This window comes from Pygoscelis adeliae, unplaced genomic scaffold (genome assembly GCF_000699105.1).
Source record: "Pygoscelis adeliae isolate BGI_AS28 unplaced genomic scaffold, ASM69910v1 Scaffold597, whole genome shotgun sequence".
Classification (NCBI taxonomy): Eukaryota; Metazoa; Chordata; class Aves; order Sphenisciformes; family Spheniscidae; genus Pygoscelis; species Pygoscelis adeliae.
This window is the reverse complement of record NW_008825148.1, coordinates 278,069-288,650: the sequence shown is the minus strand read 5'-3', so window position 1 is coordinate 288,650 and position 10,582 is coordinate 278,069.

Genomic DNA, 10,582 nt, shown 5'->3' with positions numbered 1-10,582 from the left:
TCCCATCACGGCTCTTCCTTTGGTCTTGCAGACCTGGCAGACCAAACCCCAAGGGGACCACAGGCTCCTTAACAGGCACCCACATCAGTCACTGGGCAAGTATGTGAATTACCTGGGGGGTCTGAGAGCTCACTGGGTCTCTCAGCCTCGAAGGAAAGCCAGGCTTTTGGCTGGGGTTTCTGGGAGTTCTTCTTTGGACCCTCCATAACAAAAACCAGAAAATAAATGGATTTGTAATTTTTCCCTGACTTTCCCCAAATGAAAGCCCCTCTCTGCTTCCTCCCAGCCCTCCTCTGTGCTGCATAATGAAGTGCAGATGGCACTGGTGCAGGTGTCCAGAGCGCAAGCCTGGAGCTGGCAGCGCGGCAGCACCCCAGGAGTGCCGGCTGCCCGTGCCAGGCGCTGCCTGACCAGCACTGCGTGACCAGCACCACACGGCATCCCTTCCCCAACCTGCAGGGATGGTTTCTAGCCTTGCCATGAGCAGTGCACTCTCTTCATCTGCTGCCCTGTGCAAACTTGACTTGCTCAGCAGTGAAGAGAGCCTGGAACCAGCATTTTGTTGTGGTAGTGTTTCATTTGATTGGAGGCCAGATATTTATCTTCCCTCTAACAATTTTTTGAGCCATCCGTCCACTTATTTATTTATCTTTCTCATGCTTAATGATTTGCAAGAGCATAAGCAGCCTGTGGTTTGGAAACCATGCGACAATCTCCGAGCAGCACCAGAGATGGAGTTCTGAACTACTTTCTAACATGAATAAATAAACAACGTGGAAAGGCTCCATTGTGTATATTCTAGGTTGCTATTTTCTTAACCCTGTCTCATTAAGATGGATGGAGTTTCTGCTTATTAGTAATTTGGCAAGTTCCTCTTTGTGTACACTCTGCACTTCTCACTAATGACGCTTTGCTTCAGTGATTAACAAAAGAGACTTCCAACGTAGTCAGTGAAAACACAGCCACGCACTTGGGGCACTGGGACAGAAACCCAATGTTGTGGAGATGCCGTTTGTGGAAGACAAGAAACTGCAGGGAACCCAGAAAAGGAAAAGCTGCTGGTCATAAAACCTTTCCTGACATTCAAATAATTTTGACCTAAGGACATTGGTTCTTTGATTTACATGCACAATTGCAGAGCTGACAGAGCCTATAACAAAGTGATTCAGAGCCCTTACACTGCTGTTCCTAAAACATGTCCGACAGAGATGAAGCTGGCACTGCTACTGCCTGGATTTACAGCTGGCCATTAAAGTATGTTTACAAGCCTTTAGTACAGTGTACACATCTGGTAAATCATTGATTGAACAAATAGCTCCTGGTGTCATGCTCCCTCTGTCAACTTTTTCCACTACCATGTTACCCAGCACAGAATCATCTGCTCCAGACCCTGTTTTCTGTGGCGTCTGCCAGCCCGCAGGCAGACGTGTGCACACGTGCCCGAGCAAGCAGCTGTGCACATACCCAGATTTGCATGCGTAGCCTGGGTTTTCACTGCGATCTAGATGCCGCCGGACACACACCTACACAAAAAACCCCACACAGGTCTTTGGCACACCCAGGTAATCTATACCTTACCTATGAGCAGGGAAAGTGGTATCACCTGCACAAGACAGAGTCCCAGCTAGCTATGCAATTGGCAAGAAATGAGAGGGGAAGCTGTTTCTTCCTAGGGATATGCATGAGAGAAGAGCAGGCAATCAGGAGTGCCTTCGCCAGCCTGTCGGCTGCCTTCCAGCAAGCTGGCCGGACGGCAGGCATTTACTGGTACCCACACACAAGACGCGCTCAGCTTCTTGGCACTTGGCCAGTGCCCTAGCCAGCTTCAGGCTGGGCTGGCGGGCACAGCTCAGCAGGGCAAGGGGGACATGAAGAGCATCAAGAGAGTAATCCTGCAACTGGAGACACTGCAGGCAGACCAAGACCCCAGAGCCTCATCAGCAGGCAAAATAAAGGTCCTAGATGAAGCCAGAACTAAGAGGACAGTTCTTCTCTGCCTGCAGCCACACGTCAGCTGAGTGACACACACAAACATCCCATGAGAGCCAGGCTGCACCAGCAGCACAGGCACCGTCCCCCCCCACGCTGGCTGAGAGCTGCCAGATCCACCCTGGCACCAAGGGCTTACACCAAGGAGTGAAAGCCAGGGCTGGCAGGGCCTCGGGTTTGCTGCATCAGCACAGGCACAGTGAAAGAAAAGCAGGATGGAGGTGGGGCACAGTGCCAAGAATGTGAGGGAAAGCAGCATCCATCTCCCCTGGCACTGGGGCAGCATTGCGCACAGCCCACGCACAGGACCTGCGCTGAAGTCTCCCTTGCAGTGGGAGAAAAATGGCATGTTTGGTGTTTTACCAAGCATGCCACTGCCCGGGGCTGGGGAGCAGGAGGAGCTGCAAGCCCCCGCCACGGCTTATTGTGCTTCTATGAGAGCATCTGGCCAGCTGTGCAGTGATCTGTGGCCAAACCCCTCACTCTCCTGGCCATGGAGCCGGGCAAAGGCCAAAGGGTAAAGGGCAAACCATGGGAGCAGAAACAAAGCTAGATCAGTTCATTCATGCAAACTTTTTCAAGAGCTTTTGGGTGGCTGGACAGACAGACATGGAAGAGCAGGACTTACCACCCGTGTGTGAATCACCATAGGGGACACACAGGCTGCCAGGTCCCGTGCAGTCACTTTGCAGCAGTTGGAAAGGACGTGCAGGATCCTGCACTCACAGCAGGCTCTTAAGCAAAACGAGGGTTCAGGGACTGCTCCCAGCTAGAGACAGAGCTCAGAAAAGCAGGGGGAAGAGTAAAACCCTGTCTCTCTGCAGGGAAAGGCACTGCATCCAGTCATGTTCCTGGACACCTGCGGGGCAGCTCCCGCAGTCTGCTGCGAGTACAGCCCAGCCCTCCCCGACGCAGCACAGGTCCATGTTTGCAGGGCCAGCGGGGCATCTGCAAGGGCTCGGGCAGCTACAGACGGTGGAAACCATGTCAGGGAAGGGGGAATCGCCACAGAGCGGAGGCAGAAGGAGGGGAGGAGAGTCCACGAGGGCAGCTTGGAAAAGGCGACCCAGAAGGCAAGCAGGGGAGAGTTCCCTGGCTGTCATCCCACTGTGAGCAGTGACCCAGGGGAACGCAGCCTGGAGAAGCATTTAGCCAGCTTCCACCCTGCCCGGGTCACTCCTGCAGGCAAAGTACTCATTCCCCATCCTAGTCTGTGCTCACAGACACTGGGCGATGTGGGGATCGGGAAAAGCCAGCACAGAGAACTGAGGCAGATTCTCTCCTGAGCTTGTTGAAATTACATACGGGACAAGCACAGCTGCTACAAACAATTCTAAAACCACCCAAAAAAATGCAGTAAGATTTAATTGTTAGCAATAACCTCTTAAAATAGCAGCTCATTAGCCTGAGTACAAACAGCTTAAAAGTATCGGCATGATTTGTGGGATCCTGTGGGGTCTTCTGGGATTTTCTGGGGTTCCTGTAAAACTAATGCAAGGAAGAAACACAGCCCCTGAGTCCTGAAGAGAAAAAAATGTATTTCACTTCACATCAGCACATGAAAAAGCAGCTCTGATACATAGGAGGCTGCCATTTTGTTGCAAACCCGGAATCTCAAGGGCTGCAGGGATGGCTGTGCAGAACCACCAGGCGCCACAAACCAGGGCAGACCTTTTGTGCCGTTCAAAGCTGCCAAGGAGGATCCTGCAGCACCGGTGACTGTGCCAGGCCCTGGAGGTGGAGGAGCCGACCCAAAGGGCACGACACTTTCAGCTGCTCTCTCCAGCCAGGCAGGAGCACGAGGACGAAGGACCACCTGGCTCACCCCCCCTGTACCCACGCTCTCCTTCCACCCTGCTGACCCCAGCTTCCCCGGGGCAGAGCCACGGGGCCTGCCCTGCTTCCCGCCATGACCCTGCTCAGCCACCCGGGTGCAACGTCCACCAGTGCCTAAATCCTACCACACCGGGGAACTTCAGAGCATCCTTGAACTTAAGGTCTTGCTTAAGTGCTTTCCTGAATAAAAACTTTGTAATTCACCAGAAAAGTGCCTGCAGGGCAGGAACAGCCCTGCTCCCGTGTCCTCTCTTTAAGGGGTGGGAAAACGTGGTGGCTTTGCCCCCAGGCAGCTGTGCCTTGGGGTGGGAAGGGAAGAGGCTGGGCACTCTCCCTCCATCCCTATTGCACCCAGCTGTTGCTGGTGCCAGCTTCTGAGGGAGACTAGGAGACGTTGGCTTGAGGTTGATTTCCTGGGGCACAACAGCCCCTGAATTTCAGGTTTTTTATGGGCTGGGAGGGCATCCGGGAGGGAGGAGAGGGAAATAGACTTTTCCTTCCCCAATAAATAATTTTATGGAAGATTTTAAGAGAGATTTAAAGAAGAACCTCTTCCCTCCCTCTGCCCCCCTTCTCGACTGTACTGTGCATTTTAAACTGTTTGTGGAAGGGAATTAATTAACGCAGGCAGCAGAGCCCAAAGCTCTGCAGCAGCTCGTCCTCCGCACAATGGAGATCCTACTTTTTCTCCCCTGCCTGAGAAACACATGCCCAAAATCCAAGTACATAAATTTTTTCTAACCTAATTCATTTTGTAGATTGATGGAGAAAATCCATAACAAATATTTATGACTTTGCAATAAATAACCCTCACAGAAGTTACAAAGAGCTCTGGTGAGTCTCAAGGTAACTTTCAGCAAGTTCCAGGGGTCAGGGCAGATCGGGATACTAAGTCTATAGTGTTCGAGCCTTTGGCTCATCTGTTTTGAATTATTGGTATTACTCAGTTGAGCAGCGCTCTCAATGGAGTAGCTGTGCTGTGATTCCATGCCATATTTTATTCTATGGTGGGAGAGAGGCTTCAATAATTATTAGTTGTACTCTGTTGCAGCCAGCAAAAAAACAGGCCCCAGTGAGCACGGGTTAGTCCTGCTGGTGTTTGCAGGCTGAGCTGTATGGGCTGGAGGAGGAAGGTGTCCATGCCCGAGTGAGACCTTCCTGGGACGGGATTCAGAGCTGGACATTGTGCATTTTGCTGCCAGTTTGAAACATGGACCTGTCGAGATGCTCATGGGTTGTCGGGTGGGAATGGGTCTGGTGCTGCCTAAAAGGTGCTTGTGCTTGCACAGGCACTGGCCGATGCTGCCGGCCTGGCTGGCACCAGGCAGAGCTCCGGAGCACTGAGGGCAGAACTGCCCTGCACAGACTGAGGTAGCTGTTAGCCTCCATTTAAAGGGATGCTAACAGCGTTTCAGCTGCAGCCTTTGCTGTCTGCAGGGATGCCTGCCTAGGGACATGCTGCACGTCAAAATGCTAAAACCACTGGTCCAAAGCGAAGGGGCTGAGGTGCAGCGGTGAGACCACATAGCCGAGGACCATGTTCCTTAGCCTGTTTCAGCCATTTACACTTTGCTTTCTGTTTTCCCATGGGATCCTCACCTTTTCACCTGTGCCGACCCCAAAGCATGTCCAGCACCGTGCCGGGAAGCACCGCCCGCCCTCACCGCAGTCAGATGGAGCCATCGCCAGGACTGCACCGCCACAGCCATGCACGCTGGGCAGCAGCGGCCATCCGCCCTGCTGAAGGCAGCCGGAAGGATTCATCGGGCACCGCTGGAGCTGGCGAGGGGCAGCGGACGCCATGGGAGAGCTCACCCTTGCGGCACCGCGTGCCGGCACATGGCACCAAGCCACCACCGAACCCCGGCACCCGCTTCCCGGGAGCCAGAACCAGGGCAAGCAGGGAGCAAGCCTGTCCCTGCTCCATCTTCGTTAGCTCTTAATCATCACAACGGAAAGAGAAACTGCCAGCAGCGTCATGCTGCTCTCCCGGGCGCGGGCTTCTTTCAGGGCTTTCAGAAAACAGGGTCAGACGTGTCTTCTGACCTGTGACCTGTCGCTTCCCTCCTCACCATAATTATCTAATACAGCGCTCTCCCTGCCAAGTACAATGAAACAATTTGTCACTTCAATTGTCTGTCAGTCAACACTGGGGCCTTTTCAACAGGCCAACACATGTTTTTTGAGAGCTTGTCAGCAAGGGCTGTCTGGCCAGGCACATAACCATGGAAAATGGAACCTTTGTTAATTCTGGTTCTTAGAAAAGTAAATCCATTCACTTGCTTTTTTCAGGCCTTCAGTTTGGAATTTGCACAAGAAGCTGAATTGCCCCTGATCCCTAAATGATTGGTCAGAGGATTTGCATGAGGAAGCAGAAATTAATTATTCTTTTCTTTTCTTTTTATTTTCTGTAATTGTGTGTTTAGAAATGAGATTACATTCTACAGCAGCACGAGGGGCTGGGGGGTGGAATTGCTTTGCATTTGTTTAGCTCCTTAGAGTTAAGATCACCTAATCGTTTCAAGCATTTCCTAAGATTCTCTCTCTCTTTTTCTGCTTTAATGACCAAACAAAGATTGTGCTACTTCCCGGGGAACTTTTCTGGCAGCTGAGCTCAGCAGTGAGAGCCAGGGGCTTATCCCTCTGCTGAACTGGTCTTCTTGCTGCTTTCAGCTTGCAGGGCAAAAAATGCATCCCAGAGCTCACAGGCTTGGGAGCCATGGTGGCTCCTCATGATGGAGAAAGGGTGAGATGGATTCCCACCAGCCCAGGAGGAAGATGCTGGTCGCTTGAGTTGTGCAGCCGAGCAGCATGAGATGGAGTGCGCAGGCGGTCCTGGCTCGGGGAAGGGCACTGGGAGCATCTCAGTGGGTTCACCTGAACCAGGACTGACGCTGTCAGGACACGGACCCGTCAGCTCCAAGCCCTGCAGTCAAGCCCCTGTTCAGACCGCCAACAAAACGCTGTGGCGCCTCACAAATGCTCCAGGGCTGTCCTTCCTCACAGGTAACAGGAGGAGGGAGCACTGCCGCAGCTCAGAGGGACTCGGGGTAGATGGTGGAAACCAAACGACTGCAAGCCACCACCAGGTCTGTGTGCGGCTCATGCTGACACATCGGATGCGGCGGGTCCCGTGGGACAGAGCATGCTGGGGGTCCACAGGCTGCACGGGCAGAGCAGTGGGCCTGCTCTCCAGGAGAGGTGAAGTGCCAGAACCACAATGGCAGCGGAGCTGGGATAGTCACCCCGACGTGCGAGGAACGTAAGAGAGGAGGGCTGAAACAGAAAAGTTTGTTGTGCATTGCACTGCCACGCCGTAATTTTGCTGTATGAACTGGTAGAGGGTCTGGTTCTCAGACAGTGGCTGCATTGCACAGAGACAGGAGCAGCCACAACATAGCCCCTTGGAAACTTCAGAATAAAGTGGCTGCGCCCTTCATAAGGCCTGGGGAAGCATCTCCCCTGGCAGACCCTGCAGTCTGCCCGACAAAGCTTTTTCACTGCTGAGGTTTCACACAGCGGCTCCCTACAGCTTTTATGTTTTGCACAGTCACAGACAATAAAACTGATAACCTTGTTAATAGCACAGATACAAACTGGTAGAGGAAAAAAAATTCATTTTTTGGTGCTACTTAGAGCTTCCTTCTTTTTTTTTTATTTTTAAAGCAGCACCCTTTGAAATTCCCACTTTCTCTGTTGATACACGTGTGGAATCTTATTCCTAAATATTTAATATGGGAGAGAGACCTCCATTTTCACATATTCATCATTTTCTTAACCATGTGGAAGCTTCGTTTTTGGGCAGACATGGAATATTTTATTTGAAAGCATTGCAGAAATGCTAGATGGCCCCTACTCGATTACAAACGCCCTGAGTGAAAACTTCTCCAGATCTAGCTTTCCAGAATACTGCTATCCAAACCTAATTCAAACCATACAGGGAGCCCCGACTTAGAATCTTTCAAGCCTATAAAATGAAACAAATTGGCTTTGCAAGCATATCTCCCAATCTAAGCTATGCCTGTAAATTCGATTTGTCCTGTTGGATCTATACTGCATGAGGTGGCCTGAAAGACCCTTTGTTTCAAAGTCCTTCTGTCTCCCCCATGAGCCCCAAGTTTCTGTATTTGGTCACATCAGGCTGGAAAACTCTGTGCTCATTAACAGCAAGGACTTGGTGACCCTCCGGCATCTCAGCTTTGCCTGCAGGTCTCAGCAGGAGAGGAGCGGCACCGCGCAGCCCCATGGCACGCAGGACCTTTGGTGCGAGCACCCCACGTGTCAGAGTGGCTGCAGAGGGTGCCCGGGAGCGCCCAGGCACTCTTGGACAAGTAGGCAGCACATATCGCTGGCTTTTCCCAGAGAGATCCCTGCCAGAGCAGGGTTAGGGTCAGCGCCCGAGTCAGTCGGGCTTTTCTGAGCCTCGGGCTTTCGGGGTCCCCGCTCATCTGCAGGCGCTGGCAGCCTCCCCTTTCTCCGAGCTGCTCCCGGAGCAGGTACTGCCAGCTCCCCGCAGCAGCACTGCGGCATGCAGGGCTCCCCGCAGCAGCGCTCCCACTGGGGTCTGGCAACACCCAGCAAATGGACATCTGGGGGTTAGAGCGAGGGAAGCCCAGCCTGTGGTGACGCAAGGAGAAAAGCGTCTGCAGGCAGCAGTGACGTTCGGTGTTTCTCAGAGGCAGGATCCACAGCCTTCAGATCACAGCTGGTTTGACTTACAAATAACAAATACAATCCTGTTCTTTGCGCTTGTTTTTTCTTTGTAAACACTGAGTGAGATACCCACCGGTACAGGTTCAAATTACCTTCCCCAGGCAGCGCCTGCACCACCCGTCCCATGGGACACCTCCCAGAGCAGGGCCAGGGGCCAGAGGCTCTTGGAACCGGAGCAGGGCTGGGGGGCTGCGTGGGTTTGGTTCACGGACCTCTGCACACTGCCCCGAGGCGCTTTGCCTCTGCCAGCTCCCTGACCTCTCCCCAAGGCAGGGAATAACCTGCCGCTCTGTTTCAGTGGCCTTGAAGCAATCACCATGGCACTGGGGGGCTGAGGGTGGGCAGTCCCTGAAAAACACCACCACAAGACAGAGGAATGGGCAGGTAGGCTCTCCAGACCGTCTGGCTTTATGCATTGCTGTTTTCCTTGGAGCTGTGTGAGCTAATCCGACTGTTTAAGTTTCCCAACTTGCAAATACACTGCTGCGTGACCTTCACAGGGTGTCCAGGCTGAAAGGCCTGGGTTTGGCACAAGTGCAAGACAGGGTTTCCCTTCCCTCTGTTTGCAGCAGCGGTGCAGGCAAGGATGGGTTCCCGAAGGTGCAGCCCGCAAAAGCACCATCATTTTGTTGGAAGTGGCTGAGCCACTTCGGCTTGGCTGACGGTGTGCAGCGTGGAGACAGAGCCTGGTTCTCTCTCTTTAACAGAGTAATTTATTACCTTTCTTTATGATTTCATGTACGCTTACTATATAATTTTAACAGGCTTATTCTAATTCACCGTCTTTGAATAGAAATAAGCCTGTTAAAATTATGAACTACTTACGCATGGAATCATAAAATGCTGTAACCCAATACATGGATCTTTCAGAAATGGACAGATTACACGATCAACATTTCCATGCGTAGCCTTCATGTTCACATGGCAAACCTAGAAGATTCCCAGTGATTACAGTGTTTGCCATCTTTTCTATTCCAAAAGCACAACAGTAGATGTCTTTAAATGAACATCCATTAAATTCCGTTTATCTCCTTTCTTGATTCAGATTTTCAGCTAAGCCAGGGAAGAAATACATTCTCATTTAACATCTCCGGAAGCCTGTCTACAAGAGGCTGAAATCGCCATGCAGGATAAGAGAGATCTATTCTTACACTTGCTGGGAGATAAGCTAAGCAACTTAGTCCATTGAAGAGTTGCCCTGAGCTCTTAAGTTGTATTTTTAGTATCTGATTCAAATCCATTGATGTCTGCAGAAGCCAAGCCTTTAGCCCCTAACAGAAAGCAAAAGAAGGTTTTGGTGCAGAGGTGGAATATATTTATTATTAACTGTCCCTATGTTAACTGTTTTCAGAGGTGACCAGATACGGGACTGAAGAATTAGCACATTTACCTAATCATAAAAATTCCAGAGACATCTCCCATGTAGCAGCAATTATCTTCCACTGCAAGGGCTTCAGAGTTTACTACAAAGGCCAGCAGCATCTCAAACACCCTGAAAACATATTTTTCTGTTTTTATAAACTCTAGTAAAATTGTAATTCGATAAAACCTTGTATTCAAAAGCACATTCTTTGAGAATATTTTATATGCACATAAAACATCTGAGAAAATGTTAACATTATAATCTTAACTGTTTGCACATTGGAACCAGCTAAAGGTTAGGAAAACGCAGTCCATCTGGTACAGTATTTTAAGCGGAATATTTCTGAGTTCATTTCCTTCAGAGCTTGGGTTCATAATACTGTACAAACCCAGCTATGACAGATTGCGGACATATTGCGACATACAGGCCATGATGCTGGTCACAGCATTCACAGGAAGAATGAGCCCAATTTATTTTCACCACACTTACGACCCGGGTCCCCGAAGAAGGGGCAACATCTGACGGTATCACGGGGTTTCTGCAGCTTGCACTACGCTGTGCTCGCTGGAATACGCAGCCCTGCAGCCTGCCTGGAGCTTCTCCCCAACAGCTCCTCATCAGGGCAGAGCAGGAAAGGTCTGCACAGCACAAGAACCCGGCTCGTGCTAGGAGCAAAAGTCC